Below are 24,708 nucleotides of genomic sequence, written 5' to 3'. Positions count from 1 at the left end.
CTTGAAGGCAATTTGGAACTATGCCCAAAGGGCTTTAAAAGACTTCTTACTCTTTGATCCAGTCATACCACTGCTGGGTTTATACCCTAAAGAGGTAATAAGGAAAAAAAGACTTGTACAAAGATATTTACAGCTGTGCTCTTTGTGGTAGAAAATTGTGGCAAAAAATTGGAAAATGAGGGGATGCTCTTCAATTGGGGAATGACTGAACAAATTATGGTATCTGTTGGTGGTGGAATACTATTTTGCTCAAAGGAATAATGAACTAGAGGAATTCCATGTGAACTGGAACAACCTTCAGGAAGTGATGCAGAGCGAAAGGAGCAGAACCAGGAGAACATTATACACAGAAACAGATACACCGTGGTACTGTTAAGGTCCAGTTTGTCACCCACCACCATGGAAGACCCACAGACAATGCAATCAAGCAGGAGGGTCCTTTATTCTGGTATGCACCAGGGGAAGCTCAGCACAAGAGTTCCGCCTGCAGTTGTGAGTGCAGAGTCTTTTATACCCAATGCCTGACAGCATATCACTAGCTACCATACGTGGCCCACAAGTTTCTCCTGGACTCTACGTTTTGGGCATTGGCACATTTAGGTTCCCTGACAGGGGTCTGTTGGTCAGATGTTCTATAGTGATATGTGCTGTACTGACCAAGCAGCTCCCTGCTTGGGGCTCCTTCAGTACAATCGAATTCTCTACTAGCAGCAATGCAATGATCCAGGGCAATTCTGGGGGACCTATGAGAAAGAACACAATCCACATCCAGAGAAAGAACTGTGGGAGTAGAAATACAGAAGAAAAACAACTGCTTGATCACATGGGTTGATGGGGATATAATTGGGGACATCATAAACAAGCACCCTAGTGCAAATATTTATAATATGGAAATAGGTCTTCATCAATGACACATGTAAAACCCAGTGGAATTGGTTGTTCGTTATGGGAGGCTGGGTCGAAGGAGGGGAGGGAAAGAATACGAATCATGTAACCATGGAAAATATTCTAAATTAATTAATTAATTAAATAAACCTCAAAAAATTTAGAATTGTGCAGGGGGAACTAATGATTTCTTAAGACAACAAAAAGTAATAAAACAAAATAAAGAAATAGAAGAAAATGTGATATATCTTATTACAACAACTGACCTAGAAAGCAGATTAAGAAGAAACAATATAGGAATTGCTGGAACACCTGAATGTTATTACCAGAAAAAAGTATAGACATTATGCTTTTTTTTTTGAGAAATGCAAATTAATTTTTATTATCATGCAAAATACACTTCCATTATTGGTCATTGTCATAAAAGCACACTCATACATAATCAAAATCCCAAAATAAAATAATAAATACACTGATGTGCTTTGATCTGCATCCACCAACTTCAACAGATCTTTCTCTGGAGGTAGATAGCATTTCTTATCATAAGACTCAGAATTGACCCAGCTCATTGCCTTGCTAGGAGTAGCCAAATTTTCACAGATGATCATCATATAATATTACTGTTACTGTGTATAATGTTCTCCCCATTCTGCTTATTTTGGTCTTCATCAGTTCCTACAAATTTTTTCTAGCTTTTTCTGAAATGATCTTGCTTTTCATTTCTTATAGTACAATAGTATTCTATCACCCACATGTACCACAATTTTTTCAGCCATTCCCCAATTGATGGACATTCCCTCAATTTCCAATTCTTTGCCACAACAACAAAAAAACAACCCTGCTAAATTGTGCTAAACTTGTGCTAAACCTTGCACAAGTAGTTCCTTTCCCCTTCTTTATTATCTCTTTGGGACACAGATATACTAGTGGCACTGCTGGGTCAAAGGGTAGGCACAGTTTTATAGCCTTTTGGACCTACTTCCAAATTGTCCTCTAGAATGGTTGGATCAGTTCACAATTCTACCAATAATACATTAGTGTCTCAATTTTGCCATACCCTTTTATTCATTTATTTATGACTTTCCTTTATCACCATAGCTAATCTGATAGTTGTGAGAGACACAGCATTTTAAGAAATTATTAAGGAAAACTGCATGAGGTTTTAGAACTAGAGGCTAAAACAGAAATTGAAAGAATCCACTGATCACCACCTGAAAGAGACTCCAATAAGAAAACTCACAGGAGCATTATAGCTAATATAATTTTAATGGATGATTGAGTTAAATAAGGAGTCATAGAAACAAATCATTTTATTAAAGAGAATGATAATAATGAGACAACATATCCAAACCTATGGGACACAGTATAGCAATAATTAGAAGAAAATGCATGTCTCTAAATACTTATATCAATAAAATAGAGAAAGAACAGATCAATGAATTTAGTATGCAATTAAAACATCTAGAAAAAAGAATAATTTTAAAATCCCCAATTAAACACCAAATTGGACATTCTAAAAACTAAAGGTGAGGTTAATACGATTGAATGTAAGAAAATAATTGAGTTAATAAATAAAACTAGGAGTTGGTTTTTATGAAAAAAAATAAACAAAATACATACATTATTGATAATATGATTTTTTTTTAAACCCTTACCTTCCATCTTGGAGTCAATACTGTGTATTGGCTCCAAGGCAGAAGAGCGGTAAGGGCTAGGCAATGGAAGTTAAGTGACTTGCCCAAGGTCACACAGCTGGTAAGTGTCTGAGGTCAGATTTGAACCTAGGACCTCCCATCTCTAGGCTTGACTCTCAATCCACTGAGCCACCCAGCTGCCCCCTGATAATATGACTTTTAAAAAAAGAAGAAAATCAAATCACTAGCATTGAAAATAAACATTAAATCAAAGCTATTATTAGGAGTTATTTTGCCCAATTATATGTCAACAAATTTAGCAATTTATGTGAAATGGAAAAATATTACAAAAATATAAACTGCCTTGGTTAACAGAACAGGAAACAGAATACCTAAATAAGCCTAATTTAGAAAAAGAAACTGGACGAAAAAAGCCTCAGAACCAGTTGAATTTACAAGTGAATTCTACTAAATGTTTAAAGATGGACTATTTCTAATATTAAATAAATTACTTGGAATAGTTAGTAAAGGAGTCCTATAAGAATAGGATAAGAATTCACTATTTGATAAAAATTATTGAGAAAACTAGAAAGCAGTCTGGCAGAAACTTGGTAGAGACTAATATGTTACATAATTTATTAAAATAATGTCAAAATGGATACATGACCTAGACACAAAAGGAGATATAAACAAATTAGAAGAACATGAAACATATTACTTCTCAGATTTATAGATAGAAGGATTTGTGACTAAATAAGAGGTAGAGAGCATTATAAGATATAAAAAGGAAATAATTTTGATTACATTATATTTAAAAGGTTCAGTACAAATAAAATGAATGCAACCAAGTTTAAAGAAAAGCAGAAAATTGGGAAAAGATTTTGACAGTTTCTCGGATGGAGGTCTCATCTCAAATATATAGAGAACTTTGTCAACTTTATAAAAGTATGAATCATTTACCAATTGATAAATGGTCAAAGGATATTAGACAATTTTTGGATGAGGAAGTCAAATCCATCTATATGTATATATATTCATATGAAAAAATGCTCTAAGTCAATACTGATTAGAGAAAGGGAAACCAAAACAACTCTAAGACATCTCACACCTATCAGACTGACTAAAATGATAAAAGGACAAAAGTCACAAATGTTGTTGGAAACGTGGAAAAATGGGGACTGTGGAACTGTTTGTGGAACTGTAAACTCATCCAATCATTTCCTAAAGCAATCTAGAATTGTGCCCTAATAGTTACAAAACTGCATATACCCTTTGACCCAGCAATACCATTATTGGGTTTGTTTCCTAAGGTGACCAGGGGAAATGCAAAAGAACCTATATATTCTAAAAATTTTATAGCAGCTCTCTTTGTGGTGACAAAGAACTGGAAATTGAAGGGATACCCATCACTTGGGGAATGGCTTAACAAATTGTGGCCTATAACTGTGATGCAATATGCACTTTTCTCAGTAAGAAATGATGAGCAGGTTAATTAAAAAACATAGAAAGACCTACATGAAATTATGAAGTGTAAAATGAGCAGAACCAAGATAATGTTATATATAACAACAGAAATATTGTTTGAAGAATAGCTGTGCCTACCCTTAGAGAAAGAACTGATAAACAAAAACATGCATGGCATGGTTTTATATATGTATATTTTTTTTTCATAATTTTTTTCATCTCTAATGAGGGATGGGAAAGGAGAGAGGGAGATCCCTGGGAACTTTAATGTAGCAAACAAACAAATTAATTAACTTAACTCCCCTTCCCCCAGATTGGGGCAAGTAAGTGGCAAGTGGATGGAAAGCCAGGTTTGAGTCAGTAGAACCTGGGTTCAAATCTGACCTCAGATACTTCCCAGTTATGGCACTTAACCCCATTTTCCTAGCCCCTAACCTTTGTCTTAGAGTTGTTAATAAGAGAGAAAGTAAGGGTTTTAAAAAGCCCCATAGATGATGCTACTCTGTGGTTTTCTAAGTCAATATACAACCCACAAGAATCCTTTTCTATTTGAATTCTATAGCATTGCCAGTTAACTTTGCATCCTTGGACTGCCTAAACACCACTGCCATTCTTACTACTTTCTCTGTCTCTTTCTCCTTCAGCAGCCCACAGCCTCTTTCAAAATCTGTGCTTAGAGAAATGTTCTTTCTTTGGGTGCTCTGCACACTGATTTCTGGGTTATGAAGTTCAAGATCCTCTCCTTATGAGCCCTGTCTCAAAACTTTATAGGGAGGCAGTTCAGAAAGTCTGCCTGCTCAGACAGAGGTGGCCTAGATGATTACTATTGATATTAAAATGCTCCTTTCCCCTCAAATCATTGGGGGTGGAAAAGGGACCCTGTGAATTCCAAAGGCATGATAGCAACTATGCAACATTCTTGACAGTTCCTTGGCATTAGCCATGGAAAACAGTTAGTTTCCTCTAATTGCAGTTATTCAGCCATGCTCAGTAGTGAAAAATACTGGAAATGGATTCAGGAAGACCTGGGTTTAAGTCTCACTCTGGCTTCTTACTAGCTATGTGACTTTGGCTAAATCTCTTAACTTCTCTGCTCCCTGGTTCCTCTTCTTTAAAATTCAGTTCACAGAGGTAGCTCAGTGACTCAGTGGATAGAGACAGGTTTAGAGATGGAAGGTCCTGGGTTCAAATTTGGTCTCAGATACTTCCTAGCTGTGTGACCCTGGGCAAGTCACTTAACCCCTGTTGCCTAGCCCTTCCCACTCTGCTGCCTTTGGAACCAACACACAGTATTGATTCTAAGATGGAAGGTAAGGATTCTAAAAAAATTCAGTTCATAATATTCTACAGGATTGTTGTTATGCTCACATGAGATAATGGTTGTAAAAGCTATATAAAAGTAAGACATTATGATTATTTTTTATCTTTCCAACTCCTTTTAAAAAAAGCTTTTAAAAAACAATTCTTACTCAGAAGGGCAAGGGCTAGGCAATTGGGGTTAAGTGACTTGTCCAGGATCATCTAGGAAGGAAGTGTCTGAGGTCTAATTTGAACCCAGGTCCTCCCAAATCCAGGCCTGATCCACGGATCCACCTCACTGCCCTGTATCCTTCCAACTCTTTATCCAGTCCTTTTCTCTCATCAGTAGTTGCCAGACTTGCCCATTTTATGCTCCATGCTTTCAGTGGCGATATTCTCACCTTCCACAGGATGGGGATATTACTACCAAGAATTGGGTTCTTTGGTCAGTAAAATGAGATGTGACATGTCCCAGTTTTCATAACAAAAAGTCCAAGTTTTTCCCCTGAGGAGATAAAAGGAAGACTTCAAGAATGGCTGTGCTTTCAAAATTTGGGTAGGAATCAAAGCATATTTTAGAATAAATTCTGGCAGTTTCCCCAGCTTTTTAATCTGGAGGTAGGTATTTTTTTTTAAAGAAAAAAGTCAAGTCTGTGAATGAGGTACGGTTGTGCTTACCAGAATTACAGAATCTCAGCATGGAAGAGACCTTAGGGGACAACTGGTCCAATTTGTAGCTGTGCAAGAATTCTATCCACAACACAGTCAACAATGATCATATAGCTCTGTTTGAAGACCTCTGGTGAGGGAAACGTCTCCTCCTCCCTTCCTCCCAGCAACCTATTCTATTTTGGGAGAATGCTCATTGTTGAAAAGTTTTTCTTTAGATCAAATCCAAATATCTCTCTCTGTAGCTTTCACTTATTATTTCTAGTTCTGTTCTTGGGTCCTGAAGAATAAGTTCAGTCATCCAAACATGATTGTCCCTCATACAGTGCTAGAATGGAGTTTGAGGAGCAGATCCTACTTCTGACACTAGCTATGTGACCATGCACAAGACATTTATCCCCCATAAGCCTCAGTGTTTTAAAATATAGAATGGGGACAATAATACTTGTAGTACCTAATTCACAGGTGTATTGCGAGACTTAAATAGATATCATATGTGCACTGCCAACTGCAATAGCCCTTTACACAGAGTCCATGGGTACGGTTACTGTATCTTTAAGAATAACATATTGGCAGAAAGGAATTTCAACTATCATTCTGGATTATTAACTGTTATGGCTAAAAAAAGACTATGAAGAGTAGAGAGAAAGGACTAAGAGATTTTATTTTCCAAGAGACTGAAGGAATTGTCATCTTTGAGAAGAGATTGGAGGAATTTCAAGAGAGAGAGAACATAGTTTAGCTTATGCTGTGGAGGAAGTATCCAAAAAAAGAATTCTTGAGAGACTTTGCCATCCTGAGGGAGCAGAACGGTAGGACTGTGATTCCAGAATTGAGAAATCATCAGTTGTATTGATAGTTGGACTCTGGGAGTTTTCTTACTTTGATAACATTGTTGAAATATTTAAATGTCTTGTTTGTTACACTGTCAACAAATCTTATAGCTCATAACTTTGATGCTTACTTAAGCCTATGCGTCTAAATGAGTTGATACAGAGAGAAGGGAATGAAAACTTTTGAGAAAAGGTTTCTTCAGTTTATTTACTAAAAGAAGGTAGAAGGGGCAGTTAGCATGACTCAGTGAATTGAGAGCCAGGCCAGATATTTCCTAGCTATGTGACCCTGGTTAAGCCACTTAATACCTCATTACCTAGCCCTCATATGTCTTTTGCTTTGGAACAAATACTTTTATCAGTTCTAAGAAAGAAGATAAGAATTAAAAAAAAAAACTATGGTAGGGGATAAAGGAGATATATTGTACATTTCTATTAATTCATGAGGAAATGAGGAAATATTAGGATATACTGCTTGACTATCTGTAACCCAGGATAGAAGTTAATAAGGTAAGGAATCAAATAGCAGGCTGAGTGGTTGGGGTTTGATATGATCATCAACTAGTATCATCCACCAATTAACCCCAGTAGGGAAGTTACACACATGGTGTCCATTTCTCCAAACTGTAACACATGGAAGAAACTTTACAAACTTTAAAATACTCTATAAAACATTCAAATATACAAAGCATGACTTGTAAAACCATAAATTAAAGAGAAATCTTTGTTGTTTTTTTTTTCTTTCCAGTGTCCTTAGAGAGTAAACTGCCATATGGGACCCAAGACAAAGACTTTTCCTGATTTTGCTCATTTTATTTCAATTGTCAGTTCTTGTAGAGAAACCATTCAGGGATGCTCTATTATTTGAAGTACTGATAAATACTTTTCTGGGTGTTAGGAGATCTGAGTTCTAACCCTGATTCTGATTCCTGACTCATTGTTAGTGATTTTGGGTAGGTCACTTCATCTCCTTGAATGTCCATTTTCTTATTTATTTGAAACATGAAGGAGTTAGACCAGATGATTTCTAAGATCCCTTTTCAAGCTAACTCCATCCTCCTCCATTTTTTTAGACTTAATAAACATCACTCACCTTCACATACTCTAAGATCTGGCCAAACTAGTTTTCTTGCCGTTCTTACATGATATTCCATTTTCCATGCTTGTGCCCTTGCACTGGTTTTGTCCCCTGCCTAGAATGCATTCCTTCCTCCTCTCTGCCCCTTAGACTCCTTGGAGGCTCAGCTCAAGCATTACCTTCTACATGAGGCCCTTCCTACTCTCCCTAGCTGCTAGCATTTCCCCCATAACCTTTTATCTATTTTGTATCGAGATAGTAAAACATGTTGTTCCTAATCAGGACAAGATCCTTGAGGGTCTAGCAAGGTACAAGGCACATAGTATGTACTTAATAAATGCTTGTTTTAACTCTGACCTTCTGTGATTCTAGGCATGAAAAGCTATGAATGTCTTAAGTATTCAACACCACTTGATTGGCTTGGGCAATAGAATCTGAGAATCCTCATTCCTACTTTCCATTTGCTGGGCAGTGGGATTATTGGCTCTTGCCTCACTCTTGCCTCACATTGATAGTGGCTCCTACAGTGTGGGAGAACAAAGACTGGATAACAGTCATCATGGGATAAGGTCTCTAGTTGAAGAATAGGATGAAGACTGAGAGACTCTAGGACCATGATGGCAAACCTATGGTATGCATGCTAAAGATGGCACAGAGACCTCTCTGTGGGTATGTGAACCATCACCCACCAGAGTTAGTTACTAGAAAGGCAGAGGGACTCGGGAATAACTATTTCCTTACCCCTCTCCACCACACCTCCAGGCTCCTCTGCCCAGCAGTCAGTCCAATGGAAGTGCTTATTCCCTCTCCAGAGCAGAGTACTAGGGTCACTCCCCTCCCTTTCTCCCTCCCCCATTGGGGTGGGGTGGGGCAGGGCCCATTATCTCTAAAATGATCTCCATCACTGCTCTAGGACCTCTAAACACCTTCCCACCCCCTTGCCTTCTCTGTGTCAGGAGCCATGGGGCTATAATTCTCAAGTATGACTTTTGGTCTTAGGTCAACTCTCTGATCACACCCTTTCTTTCATTCCGTCATACCCAAGGTTTAGTCATCTACTTATCTTCCTACTATCATCATGTTGCTTCATACTGAGGATCTCCCCTCTGACCCACTGCAGAATTCAGACACTCCAGGTCTAGAACCAAATACCCAGATCTTTTGAGGTTTCTGTTTTAACTACTGGCAGCATAGGGGAGACATGGAACCTTTATGCAGTCTCTGCTACTGCAAATTATGGAGCTCGTTGGATCCCCTAAGTTCCCCAAATTTCAGGGACTAGAACTGGCCAGAAGACAGTGTCAGGGGTTCACTTTAGGAGCACCAGCACCCTGACCATAGGGCCTCCCTCCCATACCATAATTAGGAGAGATGTAATTCTGGTTTTCCTTCTCTACATTATTCATGCTGTATACCTTGCAGTTTTCTTCCATCAGCCTAGTAGATCTCCTACCAGGAGGTTTGGGTTTTTTTTTGCTTCATTTTGTTTTGTTTTGTTTATAAAATCTTTACCTTCTTTCTTAGAATCAATACTAAGTATTGGTTCCAAGGGAGAAGAGTGGTAAGGACTAACTAAAGTGACTCATCCAGGGTCACACATCTAGGAAATGTCTTGGGTCATATTTGAAACTAGAACTTCCTGTCTCCAGGCCTGGCTCTCTATCCAGAGCCACCTAACTGCCCCACCATCAGGAGCTTTTCAAACTCAAGAAATAAACAGAATAAAGATGACTTTGAGTGTTTCACTTCTCTTCCTCCTATCCCTTAAATAGGATCATATAAATAACTGAGACATTTTCCCCCAAGTGTTATTTGCAGATCTTATCTGCAGATCCTTTTGTCTCTCTGACCAAGAGTTGTCATGTGGCACCACCTCTTAGCTTTCCTCCCACACATTGCAAAAACAGACAAGAGAAATGACATTTAGCTTTCTTTTCTTCCCCTTCACTCATCATACACACTACACCCTATACCTCTACTGAAGTGATCCTAAAATCCTAGTTCTGCCTTCCTGGACAATTCTAGCATGGATGACAGAAGCATGTGTAGAGACAGTAGCTGGATGAAATTGAGTCCATCTTTGATCACTTGAACTTAGATAAAATATCAGGGAAATGACTCCTATCAATGATATTGAAGACTTTCTCCAGCATGTTATTGGGCAAATGGTGATTATCAGCTATGAGCTGAGAGAAGAGAAAGAGATGACTCATGATTAGAAGTTGGATTTCTTTGGATAACCTTCTTGTAGAGAAATTGTCTATAAGATACTACTATTGCACAGTACTATTTTCATTAGGGCATTGGAGGTAATCTGCTAATTGTAGGTCAAGCACACCCAGTAATAAAATGCCAAAGAGGATAGAGGAAAGCTAGAGAGAAAGGGGATGAATGAAACCTCTTATAAAATCTTACTCAACAGGAAAATAATATACACCTTGGTTACAATCATGTAAATAAAAGAACAACACACAGCTTAACACTGTAATTATACAGATCAATCTTGGCACTAGAACAGAGATGAAGAAATGTACCACCTTTCTTTTGTTGGTGAGGTGAGGGACTCTGGGTGGGGATCAGATGGAATTTTGTTGGTTGGCTAGTTTTGCTTACCCATTTGTCTTTGTCATAAGGGAAAGCTTGCTGTGAACATGGGGATTAGAAGAGGGTATATCTGGTATATTTGTTGATGCAAAACCAAAAGGCATTAATCAATTATTTGTAAAGCCTTGCTTAAGATAATCCAGAGCCCCCAGTGCAGCATAGAGGCATAGACTAAAGAGTCAACATTAAATAGAAGGAGACAAGAGAACTGAAGTTCTCAGATTCAGCAAGTATGAATCTCAGGAGAGAATACTTCAGTGACTTTCAGAGATTGTGCTGTTTCTATTTTTTCCAGTGTTAACTAACAGTTATGTATATACAGTATGCTTGAGAGATTCACTGCCAGAAGAGGAAAAAACCCCAAAGGACTGGAGGGAGGTCTATCTACTCTCATGTCACTCAAATATTACTTCTCTATAACTTCATAAACAAAACATACCCCTAGGTGATAAGGGTTGGAGAAAGCAGGATTGGATCTCAGGTCTCCCTCCCTCTAAGGACCAGCACGTTACTTGTTATGCCATGTTGTCTGTCTACTCAAATACATCAGGGAAGATGAAGATTCTTTATTTTTTTTAACCCTTACCTTTCATCTTAGAATCAATCCTAAGTATTAGTTCCAAGGCAGAAGAATGATAAGGGCTAGGCAATGGGGTTAAATGACTTGCCCAGGGTGACACAGTTAGGAATTGTCTGAAGATAGATTTGAACCCAGGACATTTCCTCTATAAGCCTGATTTTCAATCCACTTAGCTGCCCTAATAAGTATTCTTTGGGAGAGACTTGGCATGACATAATAGATAGAGGATCAGCCTTAGAGTTGGAAGGCCTCGGGTTTAGATGTTGATTGATAGCTATATGACAGTAATATTAGCTAAACATTTACATAGCACTTACTCCATGCCAGGCACTTTACAATTATTAATTTGTTTGATCCTTGTAATAATCCTGGGAGGTAGGTGCTACCATTACCCCCATTTTACAGATAAGGAAACAGAGGCAAAAAGAAATTAATTGATTAGACCATATTTGAACTCTGATCTTGTTTTCTGATCTGACACTTCATCCACTGTGCCACCTGCAACCTTAACTGCTGAATACCCTAACCAGCTCTTTAGAGAGTAAATTGCTTACAGATGTATCTAGAATTTCCACAATGGGATTTACCTATGTAGTTGAAATCACAAGTGTCTAGGACAAGTTTGGGAGGGAGACTGGTGAAAGACAGAAAGAGCAATTAACAGTTTGGTGGCTCCCCTCACCTCACCTGAGCTGGGTTGGAGGCACAGGTGTTTTGGATTTTGGGTCAAGGTCTGACAGGGGAGGGGGAGGAGCCTTGTGTTGGGAACTTGTGTATATTGCCTGTTTGCTGCCTAGTCAGTTGTCACTTCTTAGCCCATCATTGAAGTATTCTTTTTCATGAAGGTAATAAACAATGACCTCTTTTTACTGTCATCTTCTGACTCCAGGTTTTATTTATTTGAGTGAGTGGGGCACTTGTGCTCATTTTTAACACACACAGTTGAGTGGGGCACTTGTCATCATTTTTATCTTACACAGTTGTGATATTCTTGGAAATGATTCTAAGACAGAACATAAGGGTTAAAAAAAAAGATGAAGACTTAGTGAGTTCCAAATCCCTGCAACTCCTTCATATGATTATAGAATGATAGATCTTGAGTGGGAAAGGTTTTCAGAGGTCATCTGGTTCAGTCCCCTTATTTGACAGGTGAAGAAACAGATATATATATGTTAAAACTAGATGATCTGGGGCAGCTAGGTGGCTCAGTGCTAGAGAGTCAGTCAGGCCTGGAGTCAGGATAGTCTGCGTTCAAATGTGACCTCCTAGCTTCCACAGGCACTTCCTAGCTGTGTGATACTCGGCAAGTCATTTAACCCCAATTGCCTAGTCCTTAGGCTCTTAGAACTGATACTTAGTATTGGTTCTAAGATGGAGGTAAGGATTAATACCCTCTCCCCAAATATGATGGGCACTTTTTGATGATGTTGTAAAAAGGACTATTTGCTCAGCAAGGTGAGCTAGGGTTAGGTGACCTTAAAAGTCCCTTTTGGCTTTCAGATTCCTGGGATTTCATCTGAATATGAAATGAACTAGGCTTTTCCAGAAGGCTGGCTGACTTTAGAAAGCCCTTCTTCTGAGACTTAGTAGCCTACAAAGCAGAGAACTTTGGGGATACCTGAGAATCATGTGAGAATCTCTTTGCTCTTCCCCTGACTGTTGTGTCACTACCATCTAGACCAAATGGGATGAATCCTGCTAATGGCATGCTAGAAAAACAATTGTTAGAGCCAAGGGCTTGAGGGTGGACCATATGTTTTCAGGAAGAGAAAATGTGGCATAGAAATAAACAGTCTTCTCACTGACTGGAAGGCCTCTAAAAATGAAATCCTACTGGATAAGATTATATGTTTTAATTTCAAGGAGTATATACCATGAACTTCCATGTTTTGGATTGTATACCCTGTCTGGGTAGAGACATTGGTGGATACCTCCACGTTGTGGTGTTTGGAGACATACTTTATGCTTCTATATTTTGCTCTTCTTGGGTTTGCCTCATATTTTTAATTTTTCAGGAGAAAGTCTATGTCCATATTTCATGTTTAAATTATCTGAGGTGTATGTTCTAAATCAGATGTACTATTTGGGGTATAGTCCATCTTAATAGTAATGTTGAGGTGTTCCCACCCTATGGCATTGCTATAACATTTCCCCCTTGTAAAGTCTGAGGTCCATTTGTAGAAAATTAATATTGAATTATGAAATAATTTTTCTACTTAGTCCCTCATCAAAGAAGGACTGAAACAGTCTGATTCTAAACTGAAGCTATACCAGTTTCTCCCCAAGGCTATAAAAATCAGTTGAGATCTTTCATCTTTTTCTTTGTTCAGGATGTTCAGGATGAAAGGATTAAGAGCGAGGGGACATCAATTGAAAGATTCAGAGTCGGCTAAGTAGCCATATTGAAATGACTTAAAGGACAGTGGTCTGGCCACATGGCAGAATGTGCTGGCATCTTCTGGTTCCCAACAAGGTCACATCCCTCTTGGGAGGAAGTAATAGGGAGAAGTTGAGGTTTCTAAGTCTACCTCTTTAGTGGCTATTTACCCAAGAGAGGTCTTGGGATATCCAGGGAAAGAACTAAGTGGTGAGCTCACAAGAGGTATGTATAGACCTGTGCCAGGGGAGTGAAGCCCTTTTTCTTTTGGATAGTGGAGACAACTGAACACAGTAAGACAGTGATGGTGAAACTTTTAGAGACTAATTGCCCAAACTGTGACCCTCACGAGCATGTGAGCTTCCCCCTTACTCCAGACAAGGGAGGGAGGAAGTGCTCCCATTGGGCTGTTGGGCAGAGGAGCAGTGATGGGAGAAATGTCCTCAGGTGGGTTGGTGAGGGGGAGGGGAACAGCCCCTTCTGGCAGGCATTTCCATAGGTTCACCAACAGGGCAGTAAGATATCTTGACCAGTCAATTAATAATTAATTTAAAATTAGAAGAAATGCTTCCTCTGAAGAATTTCAGCTGTTATACAGTCCTCCCAGAATCTGAATCACCCCTGGAAGCCCCTCCACCAGAGGTCAAGGCTATCTACAGTTTCTAAAATAATTTTATTTTATATAAATTAGTTAGGTGTGGTGGTGGGGGGAAGTAGATGCTTCCTGTGACATGTAGTAAAGCACCTTCTCTAAAGTAGCTCAGTGCAACAACAGCAAGCATTATTAAACACCTAGTGTATACTAGGCCCTTGAGAAAGAAAAACAGAACATTCTGCCATGCAAATAAGTAAATAAAAAAAGTATTTCAAGAAGAGAAAGAATGTTAATAATTGGAAGGAGGAGGAATCAGGAATGAATAGCTTCCTTCAGAAGAAGATACCTGAACTGAGCCTTTAAGGAAATTTGGGATTATATGACTTTGAGGTGAGGAAAGAATGTGTTCAAAGCATGGGGATAGCTTGTGTGAAGGCAGGGAAGATGAGAGATGGGATGTTGAGTCTAGGCCAATCCAGCTAGAATGTAAAGAATATGAAGAGGAGTAATGTGAAATCAGTCTGGGAAGGTAGGTGGGAGCCAGAAGGGACTTAAATGCCAAACTGAGGAGCCAAGAGGCTCCCCATTTGCCTCTTGGAGAGCTTCCTTTCCTGATATGGGGAGTGGTACCATCAAATTTATCCTTCAAGAGGATCCTGTTTGTAGTTATGGGAGAGTGAGACTGGTAGCTGACCATTAGCTCCCATCCCTCTTTGAATGGGTTACTTCCTACTTCTCCAGTTCAGAGGTTCAAGACCTAGTGGTTCCAGTTTCTATCTAAAGTAGCTAGCTTTTTCCTTTTTCTTTTTTTATAACCCTTACCTATCATCTTGAAATCAATACTAGGTTTTGGTTACAAGCCAGGCAATGAGGATTAAATGACCTGCCCAGGCTGACATAGCTAGGAAGTAGTTGAGGTCAGATCTGAACCCAGGACTTCCCAGTTTCCAGGCCTGGCTCTCAATCCCCTGAGCCACCTAGCTGCTCCCTAGATTACTTTTTTCTAAGGGACAAGTCCAACTTCCACATATTTCTGAAAAGCCTTTGGTTGTCCTTTAGGCAATGATTGGTATCTAAGTGGGGCTTCTGCTTAAAACCGTTTCTGTTATCAGCGATGTGCTCTGGATTTTATATAATCACGAACAAGGACACATTCTGAGCTGGGCAAAGGTCCACAGTGTAATACCACCAATCTACTGAATCAATGTACATTCCAAATATTGCAGGGGTAAGAGGTGGCTGTCCTCTACATGGCGATCATAAAACACAAATCTGGTTTGTGCTTAACCAGATGCTAATACCAGGTAGCATGTAGTACCAACTCTGAGGCCACATTCTTAAATCCAGGCTGGCACTGACCAATTCAATTCAATTTCAATTCAATTCAATACAATGCAGTATTATAATTTACAAGTTACATATGACCAGACCATAGTGGGATCTGAGTCCTAGAAAAAAAATGTTTAATAAGATAAAGTGAGAGGGAAGCAATGCAACAGAGTAGATAGAGATCCAGCCTCAGAATCTGGAAGACATGGGTTCAAGTCCTGTCAATCCGCCAATAAATATTTATTAAGCACCTACAGTGTCCCAGGCACTTTGCTAAGGTATGGAGATACAAATACAAATAAAAACAGACAGTCCTTACTCTTAAGGAGCTTATAGTCTAATTAAGGAAGACAATCCAAAAAGGGAACCTAAAAAGGGGCAGGGCGGGAGAGGGGAAGTACAGGAGAAAGCCAAAGAATTCAACAGCTTTGTAGCTGGTAGGAAATGGGGAGAAGACTATACTGAGCTCCTTCCTTCAATAGAGACCTTGAGCTCTTGGTCCTGATCTCCACTCAGAGGGGCAGAAGATACTGATGAGCTGTGAGTACCAAGGCAGATTCAATCTTGCAGGACGATGGAATTTTACAGGGATGAGTTTCCTGAGGAAGGGAGGCAGGTTGGAGAGTTCCAAGGAAGTCTAATGACAGTGTATGTAACTGGTGGAAATTCCTACCTTTGACATATGTCAGTTATTAAAGAGCTGTTACTTTTCTGTATTGGTAGGAGAAATTTCTTCATCAGGGGTTGCTTACGTCATGAAATAGTTTCTTGTCCAAAAAAACAAAAACAAAACAAAACAAAAGGAGAGTCCAGAAGTGTTCACTGTCTAAGCTACCAATTAATTTCCAGGTCTTTCCGTGTCTGAGGCTGGATCTCTATCTGCTCTGTTACATTACTTCCCTCTCACCTTATCTTATTCAATCTCTTGGACTCAGCTCCCATTATGGTCTGGTCCTAGGTCACTTGTAAATTACAATGATCATATTGAGTTGAAAGGTCACTGCCAGGCTTATTTTCTTTTCTAGTTTCAGAACAGGACTAGACTATGCTCCCCATAGTCCAGGATGACTTTGAGCCTAAGTTAGTTTGGTCTTGAAAAGCTGAGTCAGGTGAATCTGGTGGATGTTTCCTTTTATAAAATCTTTGACTTTATGTAGAAACTCCAAGGAAGTAAGGAACGAGGTGGTGCAGCGGATAGAGCACTGAGCCTCAAAGTCAGGAAGACCTGAGTCCAAATCTGCCCTCTGACACTTACTAGCTGTGTGACCCTGAATGAGTCACTTAACTCTATTTGCCTCAGTTTCCTCATCTGTGAAATGAGCTGGATAAGAAAATGGCAAGTCCAGTTTCTTTGCCAAGAGAACCCCATATGGGGCAATAGAGTCAGACTTGACTGAAACAACTGAACACAGAGAAGAAAAAACTCAGAGAACTAGAGAGCTATCTTCAAGTATTTGAGAAGTTAACGTGTGTCAAAGGTTTTAAACTTGCTCTGTTTGATCCCAAAGGACAGAAGCAGGTCAATGGGTGGAAGTTGAAAAGAGATAAATTTAGGCTCAGGGAAAGGAAAAACTTCCTAACAATTAGAGGTATCCAAGAATGGGAAGGGCTACCTCAGGGAGTAGTTTAGGTCTCCTCTCTGAAGGTCTTTAAGCAGAGCTTGGATTGTCACTTGTTGGGTAATGCTACAGTAGGGATACATTTTGGGTATAAGTCGGCCTGCTTGATTTCTGTGAATTCTTCCAATTTTGAGATTCAGAGATTCTTTGATTGCTTTGATTTTCAGAATTTCTCAGAATTTCACTACCTTCTGTGATTTTTTTTAGTGGGGATAGGATCATTCTGAGTTACTTGTATTTTCTTTCCTTTATATTTGAAAATCTTTCTCCCAGCTATTTATAGATTATGTTGTTTGTAATTGAAATGATTAAATGAGAACTGAGAAAAGATCATTAGCATGACAATTAAGAGATAATTGGTAACTTTGGAGAAAGTAGTATCTGCTGAGTCATGAGGTCAGAAACCAGATTTTAGAGGGGTTAGAAGAGAATAATAAAAAAAGAATAACATGCATTACACAGCACTTTCAGGTCAGCAAAGCACTTAACATATACTATTTCATTTGATCCTAACAATAAACCTCTGAGGCTGATATTATTATCATTCTCATTTTGCAGGTGAATAAACTGAGGCACCAATAGGTTAGGTGACTTGACCCAAAGTCATGCAATTAGTGAATGACCGAGGCAAGACTTGAATTCAAGTCTCCTGATTTCAAATCTAATACTCTTTCCACCTAACCTCCTCACTGCCTCTGTAGGAGGAAAGGATGTCAAGGTAGATATCGATAGCTTTAAATGAGTTTGGCTGAGAAAAAGGGGAGAAATAGTGGGTGATAGCTACTGAATCTATGAGTTAATCATATTATTTCACAGGGGTAAGATCTAGTGAGGTTTTTTTTTTTTTTTTCCTCTCCAAAGAATAGAAGAGACTTGAATATAGAAAAAACTAGTACATGGTGGGGGGGGGGGAGAATAGAAGATTAGCGAGGAATTAGGATCATGGTAATCTGCTGGAGAAATTGGGAAAAAGTGGGATTAAGGATGCATGCAATGGTGGCTAGGTGACAAGTCACAATCTCAATTGCCTAACTCTTATTGCTCTTCTGCCTTGGAACTAATACTTAGTATTAATTCTAAGACAGAAGGCAAGGTTTGTTTGTTTTTTTTTAAGTGCATATAGAGGCATTGTCCTTTGTAAACTGGGTCTCCTCTTCAGAGATTGGAATAAAGGAAGAGGTGGAGTTGGATGGTTTGTGAAGGGCAGGAGAAGAGAGTGTTCATAGCAAATGGCCTCAATTCTCTTGCTAAACTATGTCAGAGAGTGGGTAGAAAGGGCAGCATAGGAGGTTGGAGGAGAGATTTGGGGCAGCTGCTGTGCTGATTGGGCTAGAATGTCAATTAGGCAGGAGTAGAAAGATTGCCTTGCTGTAGCAAGGGCCCAGATGAGGTTAGATTGCACATTTTAGAGTGGACTTAACATGTTTGTTCAATTTTCTCTAGCTCCATTCAGAGCACGTAAGGAAGAGAAGAGGAAATAGATAGTGGGAGTAATTCAGTGATGGAGATGGCAAGCTGTGAGCGTTGTAAGGACAAGGGAGCAAAAGATTTGAGAGTAATAATATGATAGCAAACATTTATATAGGTGTTTTTTTTTAATAGCTATGCTTTGAGTCAGGAAGACCTGAATTCAAATATGATCTCAGACGCTTACTAGCTTAGAGACCCTGTGCAAGTCATTTAATCTCTATTTGTCTCAATTTCCTTAACTGTAACTTGGGTATAATAATAGTACCGACCTCCCAGGGTTGTTATGAAGACAAAATGAGATATTTGTGAAATAATTAGTACAAATTAGGTACTTAATAAATGCTTCTTTCTTTCTTTAAGGTTTATTGTTTTTACATATATCATTTCATTTGATCCTCATAAGAACCCTGGCAAGTAGGTACTATTTTTATTCTTGTTTTACAAATGAGCAAACTGACATTCCAAAAGGTTACATGACTTGCCAGGGATATACAACCAATAAATTTATGAGAAAAGATTTGAATTTAGATATTCTGAATCCAAGTTCAGGCCTCTAATAATAATTAATAATAATAATAAGGATAGCTAGCATTTATGTATCGCTTTAAGGTTTGCAAAGCACTTCATGCATTTTATTCTCAACAACTTTATGAAATAGATACTATTATTACCTTTAAAAAATTTCCATATTAGCCATGTTTCAAAAGAAAAACACAAAAGGAGGAAAAAAATAAAGATAAAAAGGTATGTTTTAATCTGCCCTTAAAGTTCATCAGTTCTCTCTCTGTGGTAGAGGTAGAAAGTATTTTTTATCATGAGTTCTTTAGAATTGTCTTGGATGATTGTCTTGATCAAAGTAGCTAAGTCTTTCCAAGTTAATCATCCTTGTGGTACTATTATGATCTTCATTTTAGAGGCGAGGAAGCTGAGGCAAACAAGCTAAGTGACTTGCCCAGGGTCACAAAGCTAGCAAATGACTGCATCAGGATTTTAACTCAAATCTTTCTGACTCCATGTCCAAGACTCTACCCACTGTGGCATCTAGTTGCCTGGTTAATATGTTAGATCCATGCAAGATTCCTTGATTGAGGCAATCACAGAGACAGTTTTGGAAGGGCTTTATGACCTTTATTGTTCATCATTGTGCTCAACATATAGCTTTAAAATCCCTTTGTGTTATCTATGTCATATTTCAAAAGACATTTAACCTTCCTGATCATGGTTCTTACAGATTCATCCGGTTCTTTTATACTTCTTCCTGTTTCTGTGCTTGGTTAAGAGGTGATTTTTCTTTGAGAGAATCAGATGAATTAGTTATGGATATTGTCAGTGATACCTCTTTGTTGAAGGTTTGTGGGATCTGGAGAAGCCCTCTTGTCCCTTTCACATTTCCTTAGAGATATGACATTTCCTTGACAAGGTTATCTTCTTAAGATGGGGAGCATAGATAATTTTATTCTGGCATTGCTAATTACTCATTTGTTTTTTTTGTCAAAGTATAAATTTGCCTTGTTTTGAGTATCACCGAATTAACTTCACCTTCATAATAAAGTTCACAGTGTCCTAGAAGTTGGAGCAGTTTGGGGCATTAAAGTTTTTGACCCAGTAGGCAGATTGGCTAGTGATCTTAAAATCAATAGACTTGGGGCATCAGGGGAGCTCAGTGGATAGATTGCCAGGTCTGGAGATGGAAGTTCCTGGGTTCAAATCTATCCTCAGAGTTTTCCTAGCTGCATGACCCTGGGAAAGTTACTTATCTCAATTGTCTAGCCCATATTCATTGAATAGAACATAAGGGTTTTTAAAAAATCAACTGCCTTGAACCAGGAGCACATTATACACAGAGATTGATACATTGTGGTACAATCAAATGTAATGGACTTCTCTACTAGCCCCAATGCAATGAGCCAGGACAATTCTGAGGGACTTACAAGAAAGAACGAGATCCACATCCAGAGGAAGAACTGTGGGATCAGAAACACAGAAGGAAAACAACTGCTTGTTTACATGGGTCGATGCGGATATAATTGGGGATGTAGACACTAAAGGATCACTCTAGCGCAATTATCAATAATATGGAAATAGGTCTTGATCAATGACACATGTAAAACCCAGTGGAATTGCATGTCAGCTATGAGAGGGAGGTGGGGGGAGGAGAGGGAAAGAACATGAATCATATAACCATGGAAAAATATTCTCAATTAATTAATTAAATAAAAATTTCCAAAACTTGGGAAAAAATCAACTGCCTTTATATTATGGATGCATTTGAACTTGCCCAAGGGAAAATGTGAAAATATGATACCCAAGATGATGAGGGGAGAAGGAAAAGATCAAGAATGTTCTGGTCTCAGCCACTAAAGGGTAATCAACAGGCCTCAGGTGTAATAGTTGTCAGGCATTTAATCAATGAGAATTTATTTAAATCCGTGTTGTTCATACTTCATTTTTGAAGAAGACTAGTCACATCATGAATGAGTAATGTCTTGACTTGCATATGAATTTAATTTCTGTTTGGCAGAGTTGCACAAAGTCATCAGCCTCACTCTCTCTTCCAGGTCATCAAAGTCCAATAGTAAGACAGAAGTCAGCACAACTGGCAATGGTCCAGGATTCAGTAGATGACCTTGGAATCTTTGAGGTCTAACCAAACTCCAAGGGCTCCACAGAGCCTGCTTCAGCTCCCTTCAACGGCCATTGGAATAAATTGTACTTATTTACCTATTACTCCAGGGAAAGGCTTCCCATGTTTGAGGTAGACAGCCTCGAACTCATCAGTGGGTGTAAAATCTTTCAACTGATTTAGGCTATGTACTGAGATGGGTTTACCAGGGTGTGACCCCTGCACATATTATAGCTTCTTGGAGCCACAAGGGAGAGCTGGGCAATAGGTAGACACCTAAGGTGGATGAGTTGCCCTGAAAAGGGTTCAGCAAGCCTTCCCCCCAGAGGTCTAGTCCCCCTGAACACCCCATATACTCCATTTAGTGTTTACTTTGTGCTAAGTATGGGGATACAGAGGCAAAAACTGTCCCTGCCATCAAGGAGCTTATATTTTAATTGAGGAGAAAACATGCAAATATACAATATATCTACATGTCTATCTTATATATTTTATACACACAACCACACATATGATATATGGAGGATAATCTTGCTAAGAGTATGCCAATAAATATTTAACAATTGGCTTTTCTTAAAAAAAAAGTAACAGAAGGATGGCTCAGATAGAGTGCTAGGCCTGGAAATAGAGGTCCTGGGTTCAAATGTGACCTCAAACACTTCTTACCTGTGTGATTCCTGGACAAGTCACCAAACTCCTATTACTTGGCCCTTATCACTTTTCTGAATTAGTATTAATTCCAAGACAGAAGGTAAGGGTTAAAAAATGTACACATGATACACTTTTAAATTTAATCTTCATTATTAACCTTTTCTTTATCTCTTTCTGAAGTCTAGACAATCAATAAAACAATAAATTAATCTCTGAGTTGTAGTGTTTGTTGATTCTCAAGTTATAAATGCTCACACTGAAAAATTTAACAATCTTATCATTTTGTAATGGGAAAGACAATATGCCAAAAATTGTACACAACATATATATATACAATATAAGTGAAATGCAATCTCAGAGGGAAGCCACGAGCAAGGGCAGGAAGAATTGGGAAAGACCTCCTGCAAAAGTTGAACTTAAGCTACGTCTTGGAAGAATCCAGGGAAGCCAGAAGGCATCTGTTTTTATAGAGAGGGAGATATCAGGGATTGTTTTGGGGGGGGACCCTCACAACAGAAGTTTCCAACAGAGAAGACTATCATGGACATGAGGAGAAAGAGCATGCCAAGCACAGGGGACAATTAGTGAAAAAAATTGAATAGGGAGATGAAGTATTGGATGAACTCCAAGGTCAGTATCCTTCCATCATGTAGTATGAGGAAGGGAGTAAAAGAATAAGGAAGTTTGGAAAGGTAGGAAGGGACCAGATTTTAAAGAGATTTAAATATCAAACTGAGAATTTTATGTTTGATTTTTCAAGTAGTGGGGAGCTACTGGAATTTATTGAAAGGAGGGGGGTGGTGGTGACATGATCTTATTTGCACAGCAGGAAAAGGAAGGCACTATATGAAGAAGCAAGAAGCTTCCTTCTAGATTTGAGGCTCCAAGTTATACTCAATTTTAATCTTTTTTTCCTAGTTGGATTCAGTCCTTCAGAACAGTGGTTTTATAGAGAATGGAAAAGTCTTACTCAGTTGCATTTGACTGGTTTTCTATATCCATTGTCATAGATTGGGAGATACCAGGTATTGACTAAATCTCTCCCACTGAGACAGTTTCCAAAATATTATATTCTTTCAAGGATGGCTATCTAAAAGGGATAATATGGACAAGCTTGGTAAAAATGGAGGGCACATCTCAGTGACTCAAGAAACCAGAGATTTTTTAGACTATGATTTCTAAGTTATGCCTTGTTGCTGATCAATCCAATACCCTTATTTTATAGAGAAATGGAGACCCATAGAAATGAGGTGACTTGCCCAAGGTCATACAAGTATTGGTGTTAAAGCCCAGAATATAATTTTTATTTCATTTCCTGAAAAGGATGCATTTATTATTTCTGCATTTGTGAAGTTTTTATCCCCTAATAGATGGTCAATTTTTGTATAGGTGCCATGCACTGTTGAAAATAAAGTATATTCCTTTCTATTTCCATTCAGTTTTCTCTAAGGATCTATTAGTTCTAACTTTTCTAAAATTTTATTTACTTTCTTTACTACTTGGTTTGATTTTTCTAGATCTGAAAGAGGGAATTTGAGATCCTCCACTAGTATAGTTTTACTGTCTATTTCCTTCTGAAGCTCATTTAATTTTTCCTTTAAAAATTTGGAGGCTAAACAATTTGGTGCATATATATTTAGTACTGACATTACTTCATTGTCTTTTAGTGATATGTAATTTCCTTCCTTATCTCTTTTAATCAGATCTATTTTTGCTTTAGCTTTGTCTGAGATCATGATTGCTACTCCTGCTTTTTAAAATTTCAAATAATACACAAATAAATTCTGCTCCATTCTCTTACCTTTACTCGGTATGGGTCTCTCTGCTTCAAATGTGCTTCCTGTAAACAACAGATCATAGGATTCTGGTTTTTAATCTGCTTCTGTTTTATGGGTGAGTTCATTCCACTCACATTTACAGTTATGATTGCCAAATGAGTATTACCTTCCATCTTATTTTCCCCTTTTGATCCTGCTTTTTCTCCTTTCACTCTGTCCCTCCTTACAAGTATTTTGCTCTTAATCACCACCTCCTACTTCCCTCTCCTTTCTTCTCTTCCCCTTGCCTTATTCCCCTCCTACTTCTCTATAGGATATATACTGTGTACAATTTTCAGATTTGTCCCTAGGGGTACTAAGAGAAGGTGAGGCTCACTGAAGCAGTGATTTGCTAAGCCATATAACAATCTTGAGTGTTTTCCTCCTATGTGTTTTTGGGTTCAACCCAGGGTAGTACCATAAGTTTGGAAGACTATCTAGGCTTCTAGTCATTTTGACCATTTATAGGCTGGGATAGGAGTCCTTTGTTTTTATGTTTTTGTTTTTTGTCAGGTTTAATAAATCTTAGTAGATATTCAAAGGTTTAGGCTGAGTGCCTACATGGGAGCTGAAAGTCTTCTTCCTTTTGTTGTGCAAACCTAGACATGATATTCCCAGGAGAAACCATGGATGAAAACATAGACCAAAGGAAGAATTATGTGAGAAGCCTCTCTAGATTGAACTTGAACCATGTAAATCCAGAGTTATGGTTCTGGGCTGTGGGTTATGCCTATTTGTTTTACCTTTTCTACAGTGATGCCTCTCTGATATGGGAGGTCCAGAATCACTAAGTAGTAATTATAGTAGGGATATGTGGGTGGCACCAGGGTGGAGCCAGGCATTGGTGACCCTTACTGATGGGCTTAAAGCCATATACTTATTAATATCATCTTAATGTACTAGGCAATGACACAGAGGAGGAGGATGGAGGGAATATAAAGCTTTCTGGAAAGAAGAGACCATTTTGATTTGGGGACCATGTTGAGGGAACTTGCATGCGAGGTGAGACTCTAAATTGATCCTGGCGATGATACTTAGTTGCTAGGATGAGGTTTTGAAACTAAGTATAGGATTGAGGTTAAGAAGACCAGTACTGACTATGTTTATTGATTCATAATTATTTAGCACTCCAATAATTCTTATACCCTGTTGTAGATGCTGTAGGCTTCATGGTGACTTGG

General features: G+C 38.6%; 1 protein-coding gene across 1 annotated transcript in view; it reads left to right on the top strand.

The window, feature by feature from the left end:
• Positions 1-15,774: 15,774 nt before the first annotated feature.
• The window catches only part of PROM2 (prominin 2), a 49,159-nt gene continuing 40,225 nt past the window's right edge, over positions 15,775-24,708 (top strand). Inside the window, exon 1 of the mRNA XM_007476546.3 lies at positions 15,775-15,887. The gene's annotated coding sequence lies outside the window, so the exon portion shown is untranslated. The remainder of the gene's footprint in view (positions 15,888-24,708) is intronic.

The sequence above is a fragment of the Monodelphis domestica genome, chromosome 1 (genome assembly GCF_027887165.1).
Source record: "Monodelphis domestica isolate mMonDom1 chromosome 1, mMonDom1.pri, whole genome shotgun sequence".
Taxonomy (NCBI): domain Eukaryota; kingdom Metazoa; phylum Chordata; class Mammalia; order Didelphimorphia; family Didelphidae; genus Monodelphis; species Monodelphis domestica.
This window is presented reverse-complemented; position numbering and strand designations above follow the sequence as displayed.